Below are 27,759 nucleotides of genomic sequence, written 5' to 3' on the forward strand. Positions count from 1 at the left end.
CCCAAACCAGGTGGTTTTAGGGCATTAAGTGTAGAGACACCCCTAAGGACCTACTAACTCGAGTCAAAAAGGCTACAAAACCAACTAACCATGACATTGATCAAATCAACAATTTTCACCTTTTGACGTAAACACTCAATGCTTTGAGGCAAGAGGTCCAATTACTCAGTGAAAAACCATCAATGATCATTTATTTATTCTTTTTTTTTTTTTTTTTCATCACTATATATGCCATAGTGTCATCTAATAAGTCATCCAATTTCATTCAAGATGCAGAAACACACATATCAGACCTCAAGTCATACCTCACAAATTATGTGCTAATGTGCTTGAGTGCTCAGATCAAACATGTGATTTTTCAACTGTCCTAAGCAAGTAATCAAACTAACAAATTCTCTCATCAGATCATGTGTTCAAAATTTTTAAGCTCACTGATGAAGTCAAGCCACAATTCTTTCTAGATCAACTTAAAATTTTAGAGCAAACATGAACATGCATAAATTTTTTTTTTTATTTTTTTTTTCAAATAAACAAACAACACACAAAACAAATAACATACAATTGGGACAAAATGTGTGTGAACATGTGTGCCCATACCCCGAAACTTAAATGACACACTGTCCCCAATGTGTCTAAGTAAAGGAAAGAATGTACTCGGGAGATGGTCGATATGATTTTGGAAAGCATGGCTCATAGCACACCCCCAAATTTGAAGTGAAGCACACTTGTCCCTGCAAAATAAGAAAACACACAAACAAGTAAAAAGAAACAAAACTAAAAAGAAATAAAAATATTAACTGAAAACACACTAAACAAAACAAAATAAAAAGATAACTATGGGATGATGCCCAAGTGCGCTCGATCGCACACATGGTGCGTTCGATCGCACTAACAGAGTGTGTTGAACCCACAAATGGAGACCTGCGCTCGATCGCACGCTGGGTACGATCGATCGTAGTAACAGAATGGAAAACATGACAAATTATTAAAAACACTAAAAACACCAAATAAAATAAAAACAAAACATAAGTCAAACAAAACAAAAGGATATGTTATGGGGTGCCTCCCATGAGCGCTAAGTTTAATGTCTTCAGCCAGACTGTGGCACTTTAAACTTGAAGCACCAATCTTTTCTTCTTTTGCACCAAAGGGAATGAATCTTTTTTGTTGCAAGGTGCTTCTGAATGTCTATAGATCGGAGAGGACCACTTTGAGTTTTCTCCAACAGTTTCTCATTCGGGAGGGAATCATGAACTGGATAATATTCAGGGTTCATCTATCTTGATGTCCTCAATTTGCTCATCACATAGCTCCAACAAACTTCTCGCTTGGGTTCTTAGTAATTCAGGAATAGGAGCTGATGTTGAAGAAGTCTTAGTGCTCTCTTCCTTTTTCCGATATAGCTCCTCTAGAACCTCAGTTTGCTCATCTTCTTCTTCTACTTTGTTGTTCTCAGGAGTGGAATCCAATAAGGCCTCAACTTGCTCACGTATCATGTCAAGGTCCAGATCAAATTCATGTTGAGCAAAGTGCTCTTCCATTGGATCCTCCAGACTTGGCTCACTAAACATCTCAGCTTGCTTGAAGAACTTGTCAAGATCCAAGTCAAACTCAAATTGATCAAAACGCTCATTCAATGGATCCTCAAGACTTGGCTCTTTAGAAGTCTCAGCACGCTCAAGTAGCTTGTCCAGGTCTAGGTCACCTTCAAATTCATCAAAGCACTCTCCCATTGGATCCTCAAGACTTGGCTCACGAAAACTCACATCAACAGTTTCTTCATTCCTAGGTGTGGTGTTTGTTTGCTCATGATAGTAAATGGACTCATCCTCCATGTAGTGCTCATTAGGATTGGCCACCAACTGACTTTGACACTCTTCTTCTTCTTCTTCTGATTTTTGCTTGAGGTGGGCCTCCGTCCATTCAATTGATTGCTCTCTTTCCTCCATGTAGCTAAGATGAGCTGTCATATGTTTTGCCAAGTCAGCACATTGTTTTTCTAAGGCAGCAACTGCTTCTTCTAAGGCAGACCTTTTTGGAGGAGGTGGTTCTTCTTGATATTGTTGAGGTGGAGAGGAATATGAATAGTCATATATGGGAGACGGTTCCTCTTCATGAGCTATTATCTTGAAAATGGATTGCCTCAAACTAGGACTAAGACATGAATATGATTGACCATAGAACTGTTGAGATGGCTTCTCTTCATGACGTTGTGGTGCTTGAATCCCAGGAGCTTGTATCATATCTTCCAGTCTATTCAGCCTTGACTCTTGCTCCTGATTTGTAGATAAATACAAAGGACACGTTTCAGTAGAATGATCAAAATGAGAACATATGGCACATACCTGGAATTAGGTGGCTGGCTGATTGGAAGAGGTGTTCTGAGTAGTCATGGCGTTTACAAGCATAAGGAATGCCTTCTGCATGGCAGCTAGCTGGTCTTGTAGTGGTGGATCCGATTGAGAGCAATATGAATGATTTCTAGGAGCTTGAGCTTGCCATGAAAGATTGGACTGTTGGCTCCATGTTGGGTTACAGGAATCAAAATAGTTATCGTTCCCCGGTCTAGAGAACGATGTGTTCTTATGCCAATTAATTTTGTTAGAAATTTGTCTCATTATAAGACATTCTCTAACATGGTGATAAGGGTCGTGGCAATAAGAACATGGTTCATGGGGTGTCGGACTACCGCCCCACATGTGTGAAGGTAAAAATAACAAAAGATTAAAATAAAAAGGGAAAATAAAACAAAATTAAAAATAAAACTTATGAAGATGCAAACTCAACTGACCTTGCATAAAACAAAAGAAAAAAAAATCAGATCTATAATTATCACAGTATTGTACTGCTCTCTGGATGTGCGATCGATCGCACCATGAGGTGCGCTCGATCGTACTGGTGTGCTCAATCGCCCTGGTTGGGCGATCGATCGCACCTCCAGAGGCAGAACAGTAACTATGAAAAAAAAAAAATTAAAACTAAATTAAAACAAAAATAAACTAAAGGAAAAAAAATTCCAAACAAAATCAAACAATCCCAGGCAACGGCGCCAAAAACTTGTTGTGCCAAATACTACCTAAATTAATAGATAATATTTAGTACGTTTTAACCGATCTTATCTTTAGTCCGATTTAACCATTTATTGGATTTGGTTAAGCTTAACCACACCATCTAGGTCTTCTCAAAGTATGTTTTCTTTTGAAAAGTAGTTTTTCTTCAATGACCTACAAAATACTAAAAACACAAAACTAACACAGAACATTAGATAATAACACAGCTAAAGGATTAACACATAAATTAAGGGGTCCAAATATGCAATATTTGGCACACATCAAACACCCCCAAACTTAACTTTTGCTAGTCCCTTAGCAAAACAAAACAAAAAATAAAATGAAAACAAAACAAAACAAAACATAAATCCTCTTTCGTGGGAGAAACGATTGCATTTAGCATATGCAACAAGCCTTTTAAACCCCTAGGCATCCCTAGTGGACGAGTGAAGTCTCGTGAGAGCTTAACATGAATGATACCCACAAACATTGTAGCACTATGTTGTTAACAAGAAAGAAGTTTCACATAAACCATGGTTCTTATTCATGAGCAAACTTAAAAAGACAAACACCATCATCACTGCCAAAAGGAAATCCAAAATCAAATCACTCATAAATGGACAATTGAGACCTCATATGTTCTGAAATGTGTAAGTGTAACTAGCATACAATCATGAAGCTTTCAACTTAAACTCAAGACAAGTTCCATAAAATTTGTAAAAATCTCTCTCAAATGAAACAACCAAGGCAAGATAAGCATTTTTTTCCTTTTTTTTTTTTTTTAACAGGCTTTGCAATGTCTAACTCCCTTAAGCTTTCTAATTGACCCCTATAACAAGTGTTAGGCCAATGACTCCCAAGCCAGGTGGCTTTAGGGCACTAGATGTAAAACATCCCTAAGGGCTTATTAACTTAAGTCAAAAAGGCTACGAAGTCGGATTAGCCATATCATAAATCAACACTGAACTTCACACCTTTTGACGCGAACACTCAATGCTTAATGAGGCAAGAGGTCCGGTTACTTAGTGAAAAACTCAACATGATTTTTCTTTTCTTTTTCCTTCTCTTTTTTATTTATTTATTTATTATTATTATTATTATTATTATTTTTATACATCTTGAAAGCCAATGGTTATTCATCAATAGGTTATCCAACAAATCTCAAAGAGAACAAGCCTAAGCTCAAACATCATACCTCACAGAAAACATGCTAATGTGCTCATAAAAGTTTATCTCAAAACAAGTGAAATCTCTTTTATCCAAAAATAAGTTAAGAGACTCAGACTCCTAATGACATAATGATGTGTTCAACCCTTTAAGTGAGCTAATGAAATGCAAATCACAGTTATAGTTGAACTCAAACTTGACAACAACATAGCACAATTTTTTTTTTTTTAAATACTTAAACAAATAAGCACAAAAATAAACAGACGAAATGTTTTTCCATACCCCCAAACTTGAATCACACATTGTCCTCAATGTAGGCAGAAATACAATACCAAGAGGTACAAGAAACTAGAGTGAGCAAAGAGACAACCCCCAAACTTACTCGTGACAACACTCGTCCTGAAAACACAAAAATAAAACAAAAATGAACATAAACGAAACAACACAAAAAAAAAAAGACTAAAAATAACAAAGAAAAAGGAATGCCGCCCATAAGCGCTAAGTTTACAGTCTTCGGCCGGACTTTTCACCGCTAATGATTAAGTAGACGACGTAGGATCTTCCAAAGGCAATTCCTCACTGTCTGAAATTTCCAGCTCCAAGAACGGCTTCAACCGCTGACCATTGACCTTGAGAGTACTTCCATTCTCAGGATCCTCGATTTCGATGGCTCCATGAGTAGAAACTGCACGCACTATGAATGGTCCAGTCCATCAGGATTTAAGCTTTCCTGGAAATAGATGCAGACGTGAGTTGTAAAGGAGGACTTTCTGACCAACTTCAAACGATCTTCTCAAAATGTTTTAGTCATGGATCTTCTTCATCTGATCTTTGTATAGCTTGGTACAGTTGTAGGCATCATTCCTCAATTCTTCTAATTCATCTAGCTATAGCTTCCTTTGCTCACCAGCCTTGGTGAGGTTGAAATTTAGCTGCTTTATAGCCCAATAAGCCCGGTGCTCCAATTCCACAGGGAGGTGACAAGCCTTGCCATACACGAGTTGGTAGGGAGACATGCCAATTGGAGTCTTGAATGCAGTCCGGTATGCCCACAGAGTGTCATTGAGTCGAAAAGACCAGTCCTTCCTTGTCGGGTTCACCGTCTTTTCTAATATCCTCTTGATTCCTCTGTTGGATATCTCAACTTGCCGACTTGTCTGGGGATGGTAGGGAGTTGCAACTTTATGAGTAATGCCATACTTTTTCATGAGTTGCTCAAAATATCGGTTGTAGAAATGCTTCCCCCCTCACTGATGATGGCACGTGGTGTCCCAAAACGTGTGAACACATTTTCTTTCAAAAATTGCAACACGATTCTGTGATCATTAGTCTTGCATGCAATGGCCTCCACCCACTTGGAAACATAATCCACCGCCACAAGGATGAAAAGATACCCATAAGAATTAGGGAATGGCCCCATGAAATCGATGCCCCAAACATCAAACAGCTCCACAATAAGGATCGGGTTTAGCGGCATCATATTCCTTCTTCCAATGCTCCCCAACTTCTAGCATCTATCACAAGCTGAACAGTAGGCATGGGCATCACGAAACATGGAGGGCCAATAGAATCCACTTTGAAGAATCTTCACCACGGTCTTTTTAGAACTGAAGTGGCCTCCACATGCATGATTGTGGCAAAAAGATAGGACATTTTGCTGGTCATTTTCAGGAATGCATCTCCTTATAATCTGATCTGGGCAGTATTTGAATAGGTAAGGATCATCCCAAAAGAAGTACTTCTCCCCAGTCAAGAATTTTGATTTGTCTTGCCTGGTCCAATGTGATGGCATCTGGGCAGTGACAAGGTAGTTCACTATGTCTGCGAACCATGGTGCAGGATTTTGAGAGATATGCATAAGTTGTTCATCAGGGAATGTCTTAGCAATCGGCATAGCATTTTCATTGAAGTCCACAACCAGCCTGGATAGATGGTCAGCTACCACATTCTCGGAACCCTTCTTGTCCCGAATTTCAATATCAAACTCTTGCAACAACAGAATCCACCGGATGAGACGAGATTTAGCATCTTTCTTTGACAATAGATATTTCAACGCAGCATGATCCAAGTAGACTAAGACTTTAGATCCTAGCAAGTAAGATCTAAATTTATCCAGAGCAAACACTACAGCTAACAACTCCTTTTCAGTAGTGGAGTAGTTGAGTTGAGCATCATTTAGAGTCTTGCTGGCATAGTATATGACATGCGGAATCTTCTCTACTCGCTAACCCAAAACGGCTCCCACAGCATAATCGGAGGCATCACACATTATCTCGAACGGAACCCCCCAATTAGGTGACTGAATGATTGGTGTAGAAGTTAAGGTCTTTTTCAGTATCTCAAAGGTTGTTTGGCACTTGTCACTGAAATCAAAAGGAACATCTTTTGCCAATAGATTACATAGAGGTCTTGCTATCTTGCTGAAGTCCTTGATGAATCTTCTGTAGAACCCAGCATGTCCCAGAAACGACCGAATCTCCTTAACTGTCCGCGGGGGCGGAAGGTTAGATATCAGATCAACCTTAGCTCTATAAACCTCGATACCTTTGTGGGAAATTACATGCCCCAAAACAATTCCTTGTTTCACCATGAAGTGGCATTTTTCCCAATTCAGAACCAAATTCTTCTCCTTGCACTGTACCAACACCAATGTGAGATGATGTAGACATTCCCCAAATGATGAACCAAAGACTGAGAAGTCATCCATGAAGATCTCCAGGTGACGTTCAACCATATCTAAAAAGATGCTGATCATGCACCGCTGAAAATTGGCAGGTGCATTGCATAATCCAAACGGCATACGACGATAGGCAAACGTACTGAACGGACAAGTGAAAGTAGTCTTCTCTTGATCTTCGGGGTCTAGTGGAATTTGGTTGTAGCCAGAGTAACCATCAAGGAAACAGTAGTACTCATGGCCTGCCAATCTCTCCAACATCTGATCGATGAAAGGTAGAGGAAAATGGTCTTTTCTTGTCACGGTATTTAACTTTTTGTAGTCAATGCACACTCTCCATCCTGACTGCACACAAGTGGGGACGAACTCATTTTCCTTGTTCTTGATAACTGTAATCCCTGCCTTCTTCGGCACCACATGAATGGGACTCACCCATTTGCTGTAAGAGATTGGGTATATGATTCCCGCATCCAGAAGTTTAATTACCTCCGCTCGAACTACCTCTTGCATGGCCGGATTCAACCGTCTCTGTGGCTCACGAGAAGTTTTAGCATTTTCTTCCAGATGAATCTTGTGCATCACTACTGCTGGGCTGATTCCTTTGATATCTTCTATTGACCACCCGATTGCTTCTTTATGCTCTCTCAAAACTTCTAGCAACTTCTGTTCCTCATCAGTATCCAGGTCTGCAGCAATGATCACTGGTAGAGATTCTGTAGGATCTAGATACTTGTACTTCAGGGTGTCTGGTAAAGGCTTCAACTCCAGCTTAACAGGCTCAGCTGCTAATGAAGATGGATCAGGGGATGATGTCAAAGTAATTTTTGCAGTCTCCGTCTCTATCACAGGAGTTGAGTCTAACAAGGCGTCAGCTTGTTCCATGTCACTTTCCAGTGCAATCAGGCATTCTCCCAGGGGGTCTTCAATATCTGGTTCATTCACAGTTTTCTCTGCTATCTCCTTAATTGAGCATGTGCTTCTGACCTCCTCATACTCAAATGGCTGCCTGCTAATATCCAAGATGTTCAGCTCCACTGTCATGTTTCCAAATGATATCTTCATGACTCTAGTTCTACAGTTGATTAGGGCATTAGCCGTAGCTAAAAAGGGACGCCCTAATATGATTGGAACTTGAATTTCTACATTTTCCATTTCTGTATCTAAGAGGATGAAGTCCACAGGGTAGTAAAACTTATCAACTTTGATCAGGACGTCTTCAATAATTCCCCTTGGAACCTTCACAGATCTGTCAGCCAACTGAAGTGTAATTGAAGTGGATTTCAACTCTCCCAATCCCAACTGAACATATACTGAATATGGCAATAGATTTACACTGGCCCCCAAATCCAACAGAGCTTTCTCAACTCGATTGTCACCAATCTTGCAAGCAATGGTAGGACATCCAGGGTCCTTATACTTTACAGGCATCTTGTATTGCAAGATAGAGCTTACCTGCTCAGTCAGGAAAGGTTTCTTGGGGACGTTCGTCTTTCTCTTGATGGTGACCAAATCCTTCAGAAATTTGGCATAAGAAGGCACTTGTTGGATAGCATCTAGGAATGGAATGTTTATCTGCACTTGCTTGAACATTTCCAAAATATCATCGAACTTTGAGCTCTTCTTTGGCGCTATCAGTCTTTCCAGATACAGAGCTTTGGGTATATATTTTTTGGAAGGGTCCTCAGCAATCGGAATGGTAATGTCTGGTCCTGTGTCTTCCGTAGGCTTGTCCTGGTTTTCCTTCTCTTCTGCAGCCTCGGTGGCTTCTTCACGCATGACCACTTGATTATCCACTTGTTTGCCTGACCTCAAAGTGGTGATGGCTTGTACATGATCCTGACCATGCGTAGAGGCAAAGGAACTTCCAATCACAAATTGCCCTTTTGGGTTAGGCACAGGTTGACTAGGGAACTTCCCTCTTTCTCTTTCCCCCACTTGATTTGCTATCTGGCCAATTTGTCCTTCTACCTTGATCATGGCCTGCTTAAGTTCTTGTATGTCTCTACCATTAGCCATGTTGGAATTCCTCAGCTCCTGTACAGCTTGATTGGTAAAACCTTTTAGCTCTTGTATAGCTTGGGAGTTGGACTGGTCGACTTTTTCTATTAATGTTTTCATCATGTCTTCCAATGATGATTGTGGTGGAGGCTGTGGCACTTGAGTGGTGGACTGATAAGCAGGCGATTGAGCTTAGTGAGATGGCCGGTATTGATTCTGAGTTTGAGTGGAGGTACCACCCTAGTTCGATGGCTGATTCTGCTTCCAAGAGAAATTGGGGTGATTCCGCCACCCTGGATTGTAAGTTTCAGAAAACAGTCCTGTTGTGGGTTTTCTGTACTCATTGAAGGCATTGACTTGCTCAGTTGGATACTCTGTTGACAGAGTTGGGCAGTTTTGAGTGAAGTGTGTTTGACTATCACATAACCCGCATGCATCAACTTGGTAAGTATCTGCAGCATTCGCTGGTTTGTTTAAGACCATAGTGTCAAACTGATGCCTGAGAACCTTGAACTCCTCCCTAATTCAGCATCATTCCTCACCTCATAGATGCCTCCTGTCTTGGGAGCGGGTTGTTGTCTGTCCCAACTACCTTGAAAATCCCATTGTTGTGCTTGTTCAGCCATTTCGTCCAAAGTCTTATAGGCTTCATCCCCAATAAGACTTAAGAATTCTCTACCATTCATAGTCTCAAGTGAGTTTCGCTCACTTGGTGTTAGTCCCCTATACAAAATTTGAACAAGCACCTCATTCTCAAACCCATGGGGTGGGCATTTTATAGTAAGCTCTTTAAACTTCTCCTAGCTATCAATGAATCTTTCCCCTTCTTTCTGTATGAAATTGGTGATCTGTAGACGAAGGTTATTGATTTTGGAAATTGGGAAGAATTTGTGGTAAAATTTGCTTTGCAGCATATCCCAAGAAGTGATAGATCCAGGTCTATTGTTGAATAGCCAGGATTTCGCCCTATCATATAGGGACAAAGGGAATAACCGAAGACGCACTGCTTCTGCTGGAGCATTTTTCGTATTAACAATGTCGCAAATTTCCAAAAAAAATTCTCACATGAACATATGGATCCTCATTCTCTAATCCTCTAAATGCAGGAAGGTGACCTATTGTACTCGGTTTCAGATCAAAGCGAGTAACTAGCAACACTATACATGACGGTGTGTTGGTAATATTGGGTACAAACAGCTCCCTAAGGGATCTAGGTTGATTTCATTCTCCCATCTTAACAGACTTTTCCGAATCAGACTCGGAACTTTGAGAATTGGTGGGTGAGTTTGGTGGCTGTCTTGGATTCTCTCTCGCCGTTCTTTCAATTTCGAGATCAAAAGTGTTTAGCTCCAGATTTAAAGATCTATGACCAAACATGCAAAAAGGAACTAACAAACTAACAAACTAAAAACTGAAATTGAATTGAAGTAAATTAAATTATATTAAACTAACTAAACACAATTGCAAGCAGAAATTAATTTAAACAGAAACTAAAAACTCACGAAAAAGGACCAAAAGATTTTGGCTAAAATCTACTGAACTGTTGCGGTTGCTGTCTTGGCCACAAGTGCGCTCAATTGTAGCAAGGCTGTAACACAAACAAAACAACAAAACAACAAAAAAAAATCTTTTGTTTTTTTTTATTATTATTAGTGACACAAATAAAACAAAACAAATTGTAGAAAAATAAAATCCTGATTATAACTAGTAGAAGAATAAAACTAATTTAAACATAAATTGGTTTAAAAAATTGAACAATTCTCCGGCAACGGCGCCAAAAACTTGTTGTGCAAATTTATTTAACTCGCAAGTGCACGAATCAATTGTAGTTAATGGATTGCAAGTGCGAGGTCAAACCCACAGGGAATTGTATTCTTGAAAGCAATTTTAAATCTAAATTAATTAAACCCTAATCTAGTTCCAAATTTTTGAGAGATTTTTTTGTTTGAATGAAAAAGCAAAAGCATGAGCAATTTAAAGTGATTAAAATCTTATGACGAAGCACTAAAGTTTCGGAATCCGCACTCACAAATTCATAACAACATAATTTCATGATCTATAATATTCCCCAAAGTTCTCACATATAAATCTGAAGTTTGTTTTACTATTGCTTCAAAGAATTAATCAAAAGATCTCATGTATCCATTCATAACCTAAATCACAAATGAAATCCAATGTTCGATCAAATCATTAACTGTATCCGTAAATCACAAGAAAATATCCAATCTTTATCAAAACATCAATTGTATCCAGAAAATAAATCACAGGGAAAATCCAATTTTTAACAAAGAAAACCAAGCAATCAATTGTATTGAATAATCTTAAATCATCAAGTGTATCCTTGAATCACAAAAGATATCCAAGAGTTATTCAATCCAATTGATTAGATGTAAAACAATAGAGCAATTAAACCATTAAATTGGGAAATATTACATACATGAAACAAAGTTGCTAATCATAAGTGAGGCTTCATCTTCAACCTTAGTTGAAGGTTTAGCCTCTTATGTTGTTGAAAAACAAAACAAAATTGATTGAATTCATAATATAAAATTGAGTACTTACAAATAATAATCACAAAGTTGAGATCCAAAAGCTAAGAAAACCTTAAACTCTCTTCTTTCTCCTCTACAATCTTGAAATTCGTAGCCTCTCTCAACTAATTTGATAATTCCCTATTTATAGACCTAAAACTTAGGGTTTTACAAGTTGAAATCGGATAAAATTCGTCCAGGTTTGTACCCTTTAATTACAGGACGATTTTTAAATAGTAAAAGTCTGAATTAGGAAAATCCTATTCCACAATCTAATAAGTTTACAAAAAGTTATGGTCAAAATACTGAGACATATGCAGAATCTGAATTTGAATCCAATCCGAAATTTTATCCAATCTTATCTTTAATCCGATTTAACCATTTATTGGATTTGGTTAAGCTTAACCACATCATCTAGGTCTTCTCAAAGTATGTTTTCTTCTGAAAAGTAGTTTTTCTTCAATGACCTACAAAATACTAAAAACACAAAACTAACACAGAACATTAGATAATAACACAGCTAAAGGATTAACACAAGTAAATTAAGGGGTCTAAATATGCAATATTTGGCACACATCAATTTCCCTAAGCAATGAATTAGGCATGGGTGACTACTCTAATTCTTTTCTTTCTTAAAGGATTTAGCATAGGTGTCTACTAAGTTGTTTTTTAAGAAAGCATAAAACTGTGGAAATCGACAAACATATGAGGCCTATGGCATGGGTGTCTATTCCCGGTTCCTCTTATTGATTAACCCAAGAATCCGGTGTGGATATCTTTTGTTACTTATGTTAAACCTAGGACTCGGTCATCCAAATTGATTTAACTAACTAGTTCATACCACATGCATATAATGGCCAGTCACATACATATGAGGAACTCAAGAAAATAAGAATTAATCAAATTAAGCAACACAATATAATTATCCCAAAGGCGCCAATATTGAAATATTAAATAAACATAATTAGGGCTTCAATCTAGCCCTCCTTAAGAGTTAGTTACACATTATTAAAACAAAAAGAAAAGAGAAGGTAAAGAAAGAACCAAAAACCGCTCCTAGAACCAGCCTTCAATCCTCTCCCCAAAGTTGTCTCTTCTAATTCTCTCCAAGGGTTTTTGGATGCTCTAAATTGTGAGGCTTAGGGGTCTATTTATAGAGCTTAGGAGAGTCCTAGAAGCCCCCTAGTAATCCTAGGAATTTCGAAGTTTTAAGTACAAGTCCAATTAGGATAAAGAAAACCTAAGTCTAAATCGAAATAGGATTCGACCAAAATTGCGGTCCTGTCTTGCAGCGTGATTTTGGCCTTGCAGCGCTCCGAATTGGGAAAATACTATTTCACAATGAATTGTAGAATTTTGAGTTATCTTTCTAATTACACTTGAATCACGTCAATTGGATATTTGAGATGAAAGTTATGGTCAAAATACCGAGACATGTTCAGAATCCAATTTTTCATCCAATCCGATTTAACTTCAATGTGAGAAATTCCGAATTGATCCTTCCTCTATTTGATTAAACTTAACCATGATTGGCTAAGCTCAACCATATCTTCTAGGTCTTCCCAATTTGCCCTTTAAGCTTGTAATTCTTCCAGAAATGCTTTCTTTCCTTCCAAAAGCCTAAAAAACAAAGAAAATACAAAAAGAAAGTAAAATGGCCTAATTAACCAAAACCAAAGGATTAAAACACTCAAGTTAAGGGCTGAAAATATGAATATTTTAGCACTTATCACATTGTGAAGATGAACACTATTAGAATCTTGTTGTCTCTAGCAGCTAGTTATGGTTGGGATTTGCAGCACTTTGATGTCAAGAATCCATTTTTGCATGGAGAGCTAGAGGAATAAATTTATATGGAAGTCCCGCCAGGTTATGGGAATAATTTGGCTGCTTGTTGTGTCAAATACCCACCTAAATTAATAGGCAAATACTTGGTACGTTTTACTCGTAAGTGCACAAGATCAAACGATAGTATAGCAGGCAAATACGAGATCATTCCCACAAGGATTAGTAAATTATGTTTAGAAGTAATTTCCTATTTAATTAAACAAATAAAATTCAATTGTGACAATTGAATTTAATATAAAGAAATAAAATAAAAGATAAACAAAAACTAAAAAGGATTAAGGTTTTGATATCCACCACTAATCAGACTAATTAAGATAACAATATGCCAATGCGCCAATTATACCGGTATATCCAATGTTTGTCAACCTAAGGGCATGGGTGTCTACTCCTTAAGCTATTGATTTTCCTAAGCAACGAATTAGGCATAGGTATCTACTCTAATTCTTTTCTTTCTTAAAGGATTTAGCGTTGGTGTCTACTAAGTTGTTCTTTAAGAAAGTATAAAACTGTGGAAATCGACAAACACACGAGGCCTAGAGCATAGGTGTCTACTCCCAGTTCCCCATGTTGATTAACCCAAGAATCCGATGTGAATATCTTTTGTTACTCTTATTAAACCCAAGACTCGGTCATCCAAATTAATTTAACTAACTAGTTCATACCACATCCATATGTTGGTCAGACAAACACATATGAGAAATACAAGATAACTGGTATTAATCAAGTTAAATACACCAAAATATAATTGTAGCAAAGGCACCCATATTGCATCTCAAAAAGACATGACTAGGACTTCAATCTAGCCCTAAATAAAATATAAACTACATAATAAAGATAAAAGGTGGAAGAGAAGAAAAACCCAAACTCCTTTTGATTTAGCCTTCAGTTCCTTTCCAAAGCTTGTGCCTCTTTTCTCTACCCCTATTGCTAGAGGCTAGGAGGTTTGTTCATAGGCTGTAGAAGTCATTGACAAACTAGTAAACCTAGGAAATTCATAGGGTTTTATTCCTATTACAAGTGGGAGTTGAAAAACCCTAATATGGAAAGAATTACAGTCTGGCCGCCGCTTGATGTGTCACCTGTGCACTGGTGCGATCGATCGCAACCCGTTGTGCGCTAGATCGTACGTCTGTGATCGAGACTCTTCTAATATGTGTTTGATTGCACATGGCCGCTTCATGCTTTGTCTTCTCTGGTAATGCGCTCGATCGCAGGGAACCTGTGCTCAATCGCACTGTCAGGGGCTCCAACTTTTCCCAATTTCTCTCTTTGAGCCCAAATCTTCCAGATTTACTTCATTTTCTTCCAAAAGCCTATAAAAGCATGAAAAACACATAAAGGAACTAAAATGGCATAAATTAATCCAAAACTAAAGGATTACCAAATATAAGTTAAGGGTTAAAATATGAATATTTTGGCAATTAACACACCCCCAAACTTACATATTGCTAGTCCCTTAGCAATACAAAACTAAAAACTAGATGGAAAAACATAAAACAAAAAGATAAATCCATCTTTTGTGGGATGTACGATTGCATTTAGCATATGCAACAAGCCTTTTAAACCCCTAGGAATTCCCTAGAGGACGAGTGAAGTCTCGTGAGGCTTTTCCAGGAATGTTAACCACAAACATCATGCAAGAGTTCATGTTATTCAAAAATTAAGGTATCACTCAAAACTATGATTCTCATTCATTAGCAAGCTTAAAAAGATAAACTTCATCTTCACAATGAATTGGAATTTTAAAATTTAATCACTTACAAAAGACATGCTAAGGCATCACAAGTTCGAAACAATGTAAAGTGAATTAGCACACAAATATAAAGCTTCTAATTATTTCAAATGTTGAATGTCTCAATATCTCAAAGTTCACTGAAATCCCTATTAGAATGAACAGCACTGGCATATTTTTCTCCTTTATTTATTTATTTTTTTCTTTGTCAGGTTGTGCAATGTTTGATTCCCTTAAGCTTTCTAATTGACCCATGTAATGAGTGTTAAGTCAATGACTCCCAAACCAGATGGTTTTAAGGCATTAGGTGTAGAGACACCCCAATGACTTACTAACTTGAGTAAAAAAGGCTATGAAACAAAACTAACCATGACATTAATCAAATCAAAATTCTTCACATTTTGACGTGAACACTCAATGCTTTGAGGCAAGAGGTTCAGTTACTTAGTGAAAAGCTTATCAATGATCTTTTTTTTTTTTTTATCACATTGTAACGCCCCAAGTTCTAGAGGTAGAGCGACTGGGAGCAATTGTAACATATTCTTAATAAAAAATATATATATAAATTTCTCCTACCATATGTTCACCACAAAAACATAAAATCACCAGAGTACTGTAAACTCTCATTATAAAATCATAAACACATAATGTGCTAGTATTCAATAATCTTATAAGCAATAAAGTTACACCATCTAAGCTTATCCAAAGCTGTCTAGTCTATAGAATGACTCCCAGATACTTCTACTGCTACTGCTACTGCTACTGTTCCTGTTAGTCCATAAACTAGCGATAGAATCTTTAACAACTAAGAGGCCCATTGGTACCCATGTCTTCAGTACTACGATATATAAAGCAATCTGAAAAAGATGTATAAGGAGAAGGGGTGAGTTCGACAACTCAACAAGTAGCCACAACACCAAGATGCTATAAAACATGCTGTGCAGATTTCTATGTCAAAATCTCTGTCATGCACAATAATAATTTGTGCTGAATAACATAATTAACAAAATAAGCATGATAGTTGCAAAATGAGTAAGCATTTCCTTTTATTTTCCTTTCAAAATAATTGTTTTACCCTTTGACCCGACGCCACAAGTTTACTGTGAGCAGCGCACGTTGGCTTGTCCCGAAGGACCTATATGCTCATCCTGTCGTCACAGGGGAGAGCTACCAGGTTGGGAACTTCCCTAGGTGAAGGCCAGCTGGCCGGTAGCCCACACCTTATCGTAACCGTCCTTCGATGTGCTTGCCATGCTACCCTATGCGGTACCGATCGTCATTATAATTGTGTCTCGGGTTAAACATTTATAATCATGAATGCACATATAACATTTCATATGATCTGTAAACTCATCTATAACTGTATACTGTACCATGAATGCACATATAACATTTCATATGATCTGTAAACTCATCTGTACCATGAACTTTGAGAGCTCTTTTCATTCATAATTGCAGTCATGCATAAATTATGAAATAGGGTAACAGTATCACGTAAAATTCTTAAACAATGACATATGAATAAATAAAACTTCTCATTAAAATATGGAAGGAAGCGCATTTGAAAATCATGTAAGTGGATTCTTTATAAAAATCCCCAACATTTTTCCAAAAGATTTATAATAAAATTTGTTGGGGTTTTTGGTGTTGTGTCCCCTTACCTGGCATTGCATGCCCTTATTTTGAATCTGCATCCAACTCACAATTCCTACAACGGAGGTAAAAAGTACCTTAGTCTTCAATTCGTTTTCAAATTTCAATCATGCATCACTTTAGTTGCTACGGATCTTAACTCTAATCTTTATCCCACCATCGTCTATCCTTAACCAAAAACATTATAGTGACATCAACCCTACCATGCTTGATTTATATGCCTCACATAGAATTCTAATAATCAACTCCACTAAGGCCTTAATTTAACCAATTGCTTACACTAAAACACCAAGGTTATAACATTCTTATTACTTTCAAATCATCCAACTACAATTAACAGCTTAAGAAGTCTATCTAGCCATAATATCGCTATCTTCTTAAGCCATTTAATTTGGCAACTTACTCCCAATATCAAAAGCTTAGAAACATTTATAACAATTACTCTAATTATCATAAGACGTACTAGCATCTAAACCCAATAAGCATCAACTTAATATTAAGAATTTAGCTACATACTAAAAATACTATAAAAGATATGAAAATATTACCTTGGAGAATTCTCATATTTATTTTATTTTATTTTATTTTCCTTCTTCCTCCTCTTTATTTCTCTTCTTCCTCTTTCTTTCTTCTCTTTTTCCCTCTCTTTTCTTTTCTCTTTCTCCTCTCTTTCCTTTCTTTTCTTCTTCTCTTTGCTTTCTTCTTCCGGTTCTCTCCCTCATCTCACGCTCACTTGAGCTGTGAGCAATTGAGAGGGTTTGCTCTCCTTAAATACCCACCGTATGTGGGACATTTTCCATTGAGAACTTGCCACATGTTTGTCCCACATGCATCCAATTCCCTCTTAACCACAAGACAAGTGTCCACCAAGAAAGCCATAGAAGCACATGTTACTTTAAGTGTCAACCAAGGAAACGATACAGACATGCTGTGTAACACCTGTAGCTATAGGTGTCAACAAAGTAACTACAGTTGGTCTCCATGCAACTTATCATGTAAGGCATGTGTCATCTTGAGCTTTGATGACTTGTCAAACAAACTCCTCAAGCATTTACATTAAAACTGATCATAAAAAATCTACAATTAATCCTCAATAAACCTAAACCTTTTGACTAACATATACCAAAAAAATCGTGGCTTACAGACATCATTAACCCATCCAATTAATTTCCCAAATCGCAGGTACTTCAATTATTCTGTAGCTCGACCTATTAAACTTGAAAAAATCATAACTCTTTCAATTTAACTCCAAATAACACAAACTTTGGCTTGAAATTTTCCTCATTCAAAGATCCACAACATATCCAAAAATCATAGTAACCCATAACTGTTTGGTACCTCAAAAGTCCCACGAAATTCGGTGCCTCTGTTTAATTGAAATTCCTATTTTGACACTTGCATCTTCTAAAAATCATAACTCCTTCTACAAGCACCCAAAAATCATGAAACCACTTTTAAAATCTTCCTTTCTCATCATTCTATAAGATCTTAAATCAGTTTTATTTAAGGTCACTCATTGATCGCACATCCAGAGAACAGCACAGTTACTACACTAATTACAGATCTGATTTATTTCTTTTATTTTTGTTTTTATTTTTATTTTGTTATTTAATTTTCTTTTTATTTTAATCATGTTGAGAAACAATACACCTCCGGTGCGAAGACCTATGAAAAGTTCATTCAGTCCCCGAATCCTCAACCAGCCATCATGCATTAATTTCCAGCCCATTGTGCAGAGCAATTACAATTTATCTCCATTGCTCAATATGAGTCCACACTATAAAGGCACACCTACAGAGAACCCATATTGGCATATTCGAGAATTCTATGATCTCTGCAAGACTCAAAATGTTCAAGGTTTAACTCCAGAAGAAATCAGGTTATCCTCTTCCCTTTGTCTTTAAAAGATAATGCTAAGATATGGTACAATTCTTTGGCCACAAGTTCTATTCATACTTGGGATGAGATGGCCACAAAGTTCTTAAAGAAATTTTTCCCAGCCCAAAAGACAAGGCAATTGAGAAGGGAAATTATGACTTTCCAACAAAGAGATGGAGACCTTTTCTTCGAGGTATGGGAACACTTTAATGAGCTACTTCTCAGATGCCCTCATCACAATATATCTCAAGACAATCAGGTATTGGCATTCTATGAGGGTTTAAATGATCCTAACAAGAGTCTTGTAGATTTAGCTTGTGGTTACATGTTGATGGAGAAAAGCGGCAAGGAAGCCATAGAACTCTTTGAGACCTTAAGTGAGAACTCCCAACAATTCCCATCTAAAGGGAGACAAGGACTCAAAGGAAAAGGCATATATGAAGAGAGCACTAATGGAGGAATTCAGTCTCAAATGGCTGCCATGGAGAAAAAGCTGGATATGTTCATGAAAGCTATGACTAATCATAGTAGTGCTACTGTTCAACAAGTTACACTAGTCGAGGTATGTACCATATGTTCCCATATTGACCACACCACTAAGACTTGTCCCATGTTTTCAATTGTAGATCAGGAGACATCTCTCATCAATTGATCTCAACATTATCATGAAGAGGAGCCATCTCTCATCAAGTTGTCCCAACATTATCATAAACATGAGCCATCTCCCATCTATTGGCCTTCACAACACCAAGAAGAGGAGCCATCTCCGCAGTTCCATGGTCAATCATACTCCTTTCTTAGCCACAATGAAGCCATTTTGCAACTATTGGAATACGCTACCAAGATAGAAGCTCATGAAGAGAAGACATCTCCCATCAATTGGCCTCAACAATACCACGAAGAAGAGTGTCAAAGTCAGTTTGTTGCCAATCCCAATGAACAATACATGGAGGACGAGTGCACTGACCATCATGAGCAAGCAATTACCACATTAAGGAGTGAAGAAGCGGTTGAAAATCAATGGGAAGAGAGGAAGGATGAGCAAACTAAGGTTCTAGAGGAACCACATCGGGGAAAGGAAGAGAGCACAGAGACTTTTTCAACATCAGCTCCTATTCCAGAATTACCAAGAGTCCAAGAGAGAAGTTGGAGCATAGAGCATACTAGTCCATCAAGCAGTTAAATTTCAATCTTACCAAAGCCGGCTCAACAAGAAAGCTCAAACTCAATGAATTAGACGAGTTAAGGAATGATGCATATGACTGTGCAAGGTTGTACAAGGCACAAATGAAGAAGGCTCATGACCAGAGCATTTTGAGACGATCCTTTTAACTTGTTCAAAAAGTCCTTCTCTACAATTCACGTCTGCATCTCTTCCCAGGCAAGCTGAAATCTCGATGGACAGGCCCATTCATTATTCGTCCAGTTCTTACTCATGGGGACATTGAGATTGAGGATCCAAAGAATGGCAACACATTCAAGATAAATGGACAAAGGCTGAAACCATTTTTAGAATTGAAGAGTCCGGAGATTGAGACAACACTGTTGGAGGATCCTTGTTATCCGGAGTGATCGTCATCTGCTGTGCATAGTCTAGCTGAAGACTGTAAACTTAGCACTTGTGGGAGGCAACCCTCGTTTTCGTTATTTCTTGTCATTTGATTTTGTTTGTTTGTTTTGCTTTTGTTTTTGTTATGTTTTTCAGGACAAGAGTTACACTGTAACTATGGTTTGCATTTCAATTGCTTTTTTAACACCTTGAACACATCATGTCATTAGAAATCTGAGTCCTTTGACTCATTTTTGGCTTAAAGAGACTTCACATGTTTTGAGTTGATCATCACAAGCACATTAGCATAAAGTCTGTGGGGTATGAGATTTGAATTGATTAGTGTGTATCTTGAAATTTGTAAGATGAATTGTTGATGAATAACATTGGCTTAAAAAAAAAAAAAAAATCACCATTTTGAGTTTCTCATTGAGTAACAGGACCTCTTGCCTCATTAAGCATTGAGCATTCGCGTAAAAAGATGAAAAATTCAAATTGGTTGATTGTATGGTTAATTTGACTTCGTAGCCTTTTTGACTTGAGTCATTAAGCCCTTAGGGATTTTTTATATCTAGTGCCCTAAAACCATCTAGTTTAGGAGTCACTGGCCCAACACTTGTTACATAGGTTAATTTGAAAGCTTATGGGAGCTGAGCATTGTACAGCCTACAAAAAAAAAAAAAAAAAAAAAAATGCATATCTTGACTTAAGCCTTGGTTTTTTTCATCTGATAGAATTCCTATAAATTCTGAGGTACACAAACTTTGAGTAAATTGAAGCCTCATTGCTTTTTATAAGGGTTTCTAGGGTTTTGCCTAAAAACCGGCGCTAGGTCTGATAAGTGGTCCATCCGGATGGACACTTCACCCGTGTGCGCTCGATCGCACACTAGGTGTGCTCGAGCACACGTCCATCTGGACAAGACTTTCCACCGTCTGGATGGGTGCTTTCACCATATGTGCTCAAACCTCATGCATGTGTTGAGCTCGATCCAACTTTGCTGCCAATGCTCCCCAAAGTCTCTTAAGCCCTGGAATTAATGGAATTAGTTGCACTTTTCCTTCGGGACCTAAAAACATTAAAACAAAACAAAATCAAACAAATAACATATGCAAATTAAGGGGTACAAATATGCAACATTTGAAACTCATCATATAGGTACTCACAAGTGGGTCAAGGTTCTTCAAGAGAACCTAAGCGGATTGTGTAAGTATTTTACTTATTAGGCAAGAGATACTATGTTTTAATGTTTTAAAATGTGTTTAGGGGGGAAAAAAAATAGCTATTTGAGTTCGAGCCAACAATACGTGATGTTAATAGGTTTGTAGTAATAAGTTTAGAGGGAGAAGATGAGGCTACTATATTATTCAGCTTATCTTTAACCTAATACAAGCATCCTAATATATAAGATTATAGAAATATCATAATGACCAAACTACCTTCAAACCCTAATGACTTACTAACCCTAATAACTCTTCTAACACTTCCCCTAAAGTTGGATCATATAAATCATATAAATCCGGCTTGGAGAACCAAGCAAACGAAAAACACATATAAAAACATACTCTAACACTCCCCCTTAAGCTGAAACAGCTTGGAGCACATAATACGAAGACCCATAAAAATAACAAGAAAATTTGCTAAAACTTCAACGCCGGTCGAAAACTCATCAGAAATTACAACAGGCGGTCGGATCTTGCTGAAAAATACCAAGGCCGATAGGATCTCGTGGGAAAACAACAAGGACCAGTTAGAACCCATCGCAAAACACCAAAGGCCGGTCGGACCTCGCCGCAAAACACCAAGGGTAAATCGGATTCACCGCAAAAACATCAACGCTAGCTGGATCTCACCGCAAAACACCAAGGCCGGTAGAATCTCGCTGGACAAAAAGAACTGGTCAGAAACCACCACAAAAAACCAAGGCCGGTCGGATCTCAACAACTAACAACGGTCACATTTAACGTGATCAACCAACAAGTCTCGCCGGAACTACTATTGCTAAAAAAAAAAAAAACGAAGCAAACAGGAACCTTCGCCGGAGCGTCGCTGGAGTCTTGCCGAAGATAGGTAAGCCATGCAGGAAATACCAAAAATAGAAGCAAAACCAAATAGAAACCTTCACCGGAGGCTTGTCGGAGACTCATCAAAGATGGTCGGAAAACAGCCGAAGACCACCAAAATTGATGGAAACACCTCAGAACACCACAGAGGTCGACGGATAACTCAAAAAACATGATTAAATGCCATATATATGCCTGAAACGTGATGGAAACGATTAGACAGCGCTGGAAAGCACCACAAAAGGCCGCCGGAGACTTAAAAATTGCCAAAAATTTCCTGATTTCACTGGAAAACCACAGAGCGCAACTGCACAAGGCACAACGACAACTTACCACCTTGAAAACACACGGTAAACGAATTTTTTTCTCTTTTCAAACTCAACCACAGGCAACATCTTTTAAGGCACTGCCCATGTGGGTTTTAAGCCCACATGGGCGGTGCTGCCACTAGAAGAACACTCACCAAAACAAAACAAAAAATAAAGAAAAACTAAGACCACAAACAAAGGAACAAAGATCTAAGCCGTAAGGCTCTGATACCGTGTTAATAAGTTTGTAGTAATAAGTTTAGAGGGAGAAGAGGAGGTTGCTGTATTATTCATCTTATCTTTAACCTAATACAAGCATCCTAATATATAGGATTAGAGAAATATCATAATGACCAAACTACCCCTAAACCCTAATGACTTACTAACCCTAATAACTCTTCTAACACTTGGAAGAAAGGATGATTTGTGATACTTTGATGAATTGATGATGTTTCATGAGATGTTTTGATGATTGTTTGATGAACAATTCCTATGAGCTTTTATGTGTACAAGTTAATATGATGATCATGTTGTTATGAGTATTTTGATGGTTTGCATGGTTTATGACATGATTCTATGATTTTTATAATATGGTTTATAAGTAGCATATGAGTTCATGGATTTTATGACATGAGCATGAACATGGATGATATGAAGGAGATGATGGTATATATGTATTAATGGTATGTGTCGGGTATATATTTTGTTGGACTAGTTGTTAGTTCTCTTTTGTAGAGCATGTATGCTTAGACACTAGTATTTTGTATATTGCTCGTGTCGCATGTGACACTTTTGTATGTAAAACTTTAGGGGAAAATATACTTTACCTCAGAAGTATCCACACATTTGTGTTTTGGCACCCAATGTTTAAAAAGTAACGAAAGACCCCCACAATATATCTTACGTTGGCAAAAAATCCATCCGTCTAAACTAAAAAAAAAAAATAAAACAATAAAAAATAAATAAACTAAACTAAACTAAACTAAACCTAAAACATGAAACAAAAAGTTATAAAAAATAAAAAAAATAAAAATAAATAAAATAAATTTTTTTTTTAAAAATATTTTTTAAAAAAAAAGAAAAAGAAAAAGTGAGGGATGGCCGAGCCCTTTAGCCAAGCCACCCCCAGACCGACCAAATGAGGATAGCTCGGCCACCCCAACCCATTTGGGGTGGTTTCGACCACCCCCTAAACCCATTTGGGATAGATTCGGCCCACCCCCATTCGGGCATATAAGGTAGTCAGACCACCCACATTTCCAAGCCACCCCTTTGACCAAATCGAGGGGGCCAAGCCACCCCTAAATCAATATTGACACATTCCTAAACTGAATTTAGCAACACCCAAATTATTAATACGCCAGACATGTTACTACATTTCTAACATTTAGTAACATGTTAACCCTATTGACACGTTATTAAACTGTCGTAACTAAAAATACAATTTTTTGTAGTGGGTGGAGCTGAAATCAATGTTCTCGGAGCTCACCTTTAACATCATAACGAGAATGGTGGTGGGAAGCGGTACTATGGGTATGGGGAGGACGTTAATGACGAGGAAGAAGCAAGGCAGTTTAGGGAGATAATGAGAGAGATTACCGAGAATGGAGGGGCGTCGAATCCTCAAGAATTCGTGCCTATTTTGCGGTGGATTGATCACGGTGGTTTAGAGAAGAGGCTAATGGGACTTGCCAAGAGGACGGATGCCTTCTTGCAAGGCCTTATTGACGAGAAGAAAGGTAAGGAGGAGGGAAACACTATGATCCACCATTGGCTTTCTTTGCAAAAGTCATAGCCTCATTATTACACCGACCAGATTATCAAAGGTCTTTGAGTTTTCTCAGATAACTTTTTGACATGACATGATTCTCAGATAACTAGGGTTAAGGTTATTACCATATATATATATATATATATATATATTGATGTGACAGTTTATTATTTATAGTTTTGTTTAATTTATTAATTCTTTTAATTCTTATAAATGGTAAAAAAAAAAAAAAATCAATTTATAAATGATTTTCTACTAAAAGTTGTAATATATCTAAATATTTTGGTTTTTTTAGATTTCTTTTCTATTATTATTATTACTCTTTTTTTCTTTTCTTTTTTTTTTCTTTTTTTATAACAAGTCGACAAAATAGATATACGACTATCCGAAAATGGATAAGGAAGTAAAACTAGATAAGGCCCAATGGCTAGTGGGAAACGTGTCTTCATGCATGCAACTTGCAAGAAAACTTGCAAGTGTACATGTCTAGCTAGGACAGAGTGTCGGCAATGACATTGAATGAGCTCAACATCTTATGAATAACTATTTTACAACTTGTCATAAAATCTTGGTCAATTCTACTCCCAAAAATCAATGCATTTTTTTTCCTTCCAAACTCATGTAATAATTAATTGATATTGAGTAGGTCTTGCTACTTGTCCGAACTGACACATCAGCAATGACATTAGAGTGGGCCATGTCCAATCTAATCAACCATCCTAACGTATTGAAAAATGCTAGAATTGAGTTGGACAGTCAAATTCGAGAAGAAGACTTAATAGACGAACCAGATATGTCTAAACTACGGTACCTTTAAAACATAATCTCAAAGACCCTTTGATTGTACCCTGCAGCCCCACTACTAGTACCCCACATGTCCTTTGAAGATTGCATCGTCAGAGGATATGATGTTCCGCGTAACACGATGTTATTGGTGAATGCATGAGCCATACATAGAGACCTCAGATGGTGGGATGACGCAACCAGTTTTAAGCCTGAGAGATTTGAGTGTGGCGAGGCTGATCCGCATAAGTTAATGCCATTTGCGATGGGGAGGAGGGCTTGTCCTGGGGCAAGCCTCGCCCAACGAACAGTGGGGTTGGCTTCGGGGTCATTGATTCAATGCTTTGAGTGGGAGAGAGTTGGCGAGGAAGAAGTAGACATGACTGAAGGTAACGAGATCACCATGCCCTAAGCTGTGGCACTAGAGGCCATTTGTAAGGCCTCGCCCCATTATGAATAACCTTCTTTCAGAGTCTATCAATTATGTTTGAATAAACAATGTACTAGAGTTTTTTTAAAAAATTTAAAAAAAAATTTAAAAATTTTTTTTAAAAAAAATAATGTCTAGAGTTTTTAGTGGAATATGTTCATTACTTAGTAAGCTTCATATTAATAAATAAAGATACTGCCATATGTACATGTACGTTGAATTGTTGTATTTATTTAAATTTGGATCTTTTCGCTTGTGGTGGTTAATAAGTTGTCCTGGATAATTGGAAGCTTTGTTTAAGAAATAAGAGAATTTGGGTAAAAACCAAATTATTTCCTTTCCTAATTTTGTTTTATATTTTTTATGGTCTAGGAGGAAAACCGCCTCCAGTCCATCAGAAATTGAAAATCCAACTCAACAAAAAATTGTTTATATTTATCTGGTTAGTAAATGGGTGCACTTCAAGTCCAGAAATTCGAGAAATGATATATATGCAGTCAGAATGAGTCATTTTATTAAAATTTTTTGGACAAAAAATATTATTCCCCACTTTTTCTACAAATGCATTTCGAATTTACTTAGAAAGTGTATTAGATTCCATTACGTTTGCCCTCTATTTTCATTCATTTTCCTCAATTAAACGAGATATGAAAACAAAAAACAATTATTTTTCTACCAATTTTGAGTCCTACAACCAAAAATTTTGTCCATGTATATTTTCTTCAAAAGATTTATTTTTCTTTGATTTTGAGTACCCATATGTTTCTGAACTCATAAATCAATATATGTTGTGATTCTAAATGAAAACCATACTATAGAATCGAGTTTTAGTGAGAACGTGGGGAGATTTGATATTGTTGTTTCAAAAGACGCATCTAGGAGAGGTGTCTCTGCTTTGTTTTGTAGGGATATTGACAAAATTAGAGGTGACTTTGCTTTGGAGCTCCACTTGCAATGCTCAAATGGGAAACGTTTCACTGTTGACCAACTTGGCATTCCTCGTCTAGTTAGTAAACTTATATATATATATATATATATATATATATATATTATTTGGTTACTAATTTTTAAACCATTATAATTTGTAATCGCAATCGGCCTAAACAATTATGCGATTATCTGATGACGATTATTTGCAATTATCTGGTTTCTCCTTATAAATTACTCCTAACAGTCTATATAGGCCTTCGCACTCAAAAACTCACAATCCAATCTATCCGTTCCTTCGACTTGTATATAATCCAAACAAATACAAAACAAAAACATTTGAGCATAGACTAGAGAATAATTAACAACTTAATTAATCTATAATAAAGGATAGGAGAATTCTCCTAAGCTGGTAGTTGATAGCTGTCTCCCTAGGCCCTTTACAATGCATTACTATTTGTCACCTATTTCCTTCTTTCGTCGATCGTCCAATTGATTGACCTGCGAGTATATTACGTATGATTGACCATAAAAAAGTTAGTTTTGTTAGTTGTTATAAACCAGAAGTAAATATAATCGGACTGTAATAGTTAAACACTACGTTAGTCTTACGTAGTCACGATACCAATCGCAGAACAGCTCATGATGTTGAATTTCCAACTGATCCTCCATCGTTCTCTCCCTATCGCATGATCGCTTAAGTATATTCATGTACATCCTACAATTTGAAATTAGTTCCATTATAATTCACAATTAATGGTGTAGGGTGATATTGAACTTACATAGACTACTAACATGACTTACGTCCGCAGTTGAAGGAACTCGTCCAAGTTAAACAAAATGTAATGTATCAGTGAGTCTGTGTCAATGTGATATGGTTGAGGATGACTCGTGTTCCAACCCCCTTTGAACCATCCGGATTTCTTTGAGCCCTATTGTGAAATGTTGGTACGTTATCTAAATACCTTGAGCAGAACGCTACCAACTCAGTTGCTATGTACCCCTCTGCAATGCAGCCCTCAGGAGCCGCTTTATTGTGCACATTAAGATTTGAACGCCCCAAGGCTCCTACATATGAACATAATTCATTCATTACAGTTAGTGACGGTTTTATAATGGAGGGAAAAAAATGATGAATAAGCATAAACTTCTTTTACCTCTCAGCCGGATACATTTATCTATACTGTACCGGTCCACTAAGTCGGCATTCACAGACAAGATGCATGACCAAGTGAATCATGATGGTAAAAAAACTGGGGGTGAAGACCAGTTTCATCTTGCACAAAGTGATACAAATGTCACCCTCTAGTCAGTCCATATCCTCTTGTGTCAATGACGTTGAACATAGGCCCCTGAAGAATGCAGATATCCCAACAAGTGGTCTAACCACGTTA

The 27,759-nt window shown here is 37.4% G+C and overlaps 1 non-coding gene and 1 pseudogene across 1 annotated transcript; both read left to right on the forward strand.

Moving 5' to 3' along the window:
• Positions 1-9,026: 9,026 nt before the first annotated feature.
• Positions 9,027-25,499, forward strand: LOC132162287 (cytochrome P450 81Q32-like; annotated as a pseudogene).
• On the forward strand, positions 9,649-9,755 carry LOC132162676 (small nucleolar RNA R71). The gene has a single exon (XR_009438255.2). It is a non-coding gene; the product is annotated as a small nucleolar RNA R71 (small nucleolar RNA).
• Positions 25,500-27,759: the final 2,260 nt, after the last annotated feature.

Source organism: Corylus avellana, chromosome 10 (assembly GCF_965113065.1).
Source record: "Corylus avellana chromosome 10, dhCorAvel1.hap1.2, whole genome shotgun sequence".
Lineage (NCBI taxonomy): Eukaryota > Viridiplantae > Streptophyta > Magnoliopsida > Fagales > Betulaceae > Corylus > Corylus avellana.